This window comes from Rutidosis leptorrhynchoides, chromosome 3, assembly GCF_046630445.1.
Source record: "Rutidosis leptorrhynchoides isolate AG116_Rl617_1_P2 chromosome 3, CSIRO_AGI_Rlap_v1, whole genome shotgun sequence".
Classification (NCBI taxonomy): Eukaryota; Viridiplantae; Streptophyta; class Magnoliopsida; order Asterales; family Asteraceae; genus Rutidosis; species Rutidosis leptorrhynchoides.
This window is the reverse complement of record NC_092335.1, coordinates 284517031-284519634: the sequence shown is the minus strand read 5'-3', so window position 1 is coordinate 284519634 and position 2604 is coordinate 284517031.

The following is a 2604-nucleotide window of genomic DNA, read 5'->3' as shown; positions in this document are numbered from 1 at the left end:
TTATGAAGAACACTTAGAACTTGAAGATAGAACTTGAGAGAGTTCAATTAGATGAAGAAAATTGAAGAATGAAAGTGTTTGTAGGTGTTTTTGGTCGTTGGTGTATGGATTAGATATAAAGGATATGTAATTTTGTTTTCATGTAAATAAGTCATGAATGATTACTCATATTTTTGTAATCTTATGAGATATTTCATGCTAGTTGCCAAATGATGGTTCCCACATGTGTTAGGTGACTCACATGGGCTGCTAAGAGCTGATCATTGGAGTGTATATACCAATAGTACATACATCTAAAAGCTGTGTATTGTACGAGTACGAATACGGGTGCATACGAGTAGAATTGTTGATGAAACTGAACGAGAATGTAATTGTAAGCATTTTTGTTAAGTAGAAGTATTTTGATAAGTGTATTGAAGTCTTTCAAAAGTGTATAAATACATATTAAAACACTACATGTATATACATTTTAACTGAGTCGTTAAGTCATCGTTAGTCGTTACATGTAAGTGTTGTTTTGAAACCTTCAGGTTAACGATCTTGTTAAATGTTGTTAACCCAATGTTTATAATATCAAAAGAGATTTTAAATTATTATATTATCATGATATTATGATGTACGAATATCTCTTAATATGATATATATACATTAAATGTCGTTACAACGATAAACGTTATATATATGTCTCGTTTCAAAATCATTAAGTTAGTAGTCTTGTTTTTACATATGTAGTTCATTGTTAATATAATTAATGATATGTTTACTTATCATAATATCATGTTAACTATATATATAACCATATATATGTCATCATATAGTTTTTTTTTTTTACAAGTTTTAACGTTCGTGAATCACTGGTCAACTTGGGTGGTCAATTGTCTATATGAAACCTATTTCAATTAATCAAGTCTTAACAAGTTTGATTGCTTAACATGTTGGAAACATTTAATCATGTAAACATCAATCTCAATTAATATATATAAACATGGAAAAGTTCGGGTCACTACAGTACCTACCCGTTAAATAAATTTCGTCCCGAAATTTTAAGCTGTTGAAGGTGTTGACGAATCTTCTGGAAATAGATGCGGGTATTTCTTCTTCATCTGATCTTCACGCTCCCAGGTGAACTCGGGTCCTCTACGAGCATTCCATCGAACCTTAACAATTGGTATCTTGTTTTGCTTAAGTCTTTTAACCTCACGATCCATTATTTCGACGGGTTCTTCGATGAATTGGAGTTTTTCGTTGATTTGGATTTCATCTAACGGAATAGTGAGATCTTCTTTAGCAAAACATTTCTTCAAATTCGAGACGTGGAAAGTGTTATGTACAGCCGCGAGTTGTTGAGGTAACTCAAGTCGGTAAGCTACTGGTCCGACACGATCAATAATCTTGAATGGTCCAATATACCTTGGATTTAATTTCCCTCGTTTACCAAATCGAACAACGCCTTTCCAAGGTGAAACTTTAAGCATGACCATCTCTCCAATTTCAAATTCTATATCTTTTCTTTTAATGTCAGCGTAGCTCTTTTGTCGACTTTGGGTGGTTTTCAACCGTTGTTGAATTTGGATGATCTTCTCGGTAGTTTCTTGTATAATCTCCGGACCCGTAATCTGTCTATCCCCCACCTCACTCCAACAAATCGGAGACCTGCACTTTCTACCATAAAGTGCTTCAAACGGCGCCATCTCAATGCTTGAATGGTAGCTGTTGTTGTAGGAAAATTCTGCTAACGGTAGATGTCGATCCCAACTGTTTCCGAAATCAATAACACATGCTCGTAGCATGTCTTCAAGCGTTTGTATCGTCCTTTCGCTCTGCCCATCAGTTTGTGGATGATAGGCAGTACTCATGTCTAGACGAGTTCCTAATGCTTGCTGTAATGTCTGCCAGAATCTTGAAATAAATCTGCCATCCCTATCAGAGATAATAGAGATTGGTATTCCATGTCTGGAGATGACTTCCTTCAAATACAGTCGTGCTAACTTCTCCATCTTGTCATCTTCTCTTATTGGTAGGAAGTGTGCTGATTTGGTGAGACGATCAACTATTACCCAAATAGTATCAAAACCACTTGCAGTCCTTGGCAATTTAGTGATGAAATCCATGGTAATGTTTTCCCATTTCCATTCCGGGATTTCGGGTTGTTGAAGTAGACCTGATGGTTTCTGATGCTCAGCTTTGACCTTAGAACACGTCAAACATTCTCCTACGTATTTAGCAACATCGGCTTTCATACCCGGCCACCAAAAATGTTTCTTGAGATCCTTGTACATCTTCCCCGTTCCAGGATGTATTGAGTATCTGGTTTTATGAGCTTCTCTAAGTACCATTTCTCTCATATCTCCAAATTTTGGTACCCAAATTGTGATGACCCGGGAATTTCCGACCAAATTTAAACATAATCTTATATGATTCGACTCGATAAGCAAAGTCTATTAAACCGAGTCTCATTATGTTTGAACTATTTCATGATAACATTTGACCTTTAACTATTTCCGACGATTCACGAACCTTTAATTGTAACTAAGAATGTAAATATAAATAATTATATATAAAACTAATTATATTAGTATTAATGAACTATTAAGTAATTTTGTT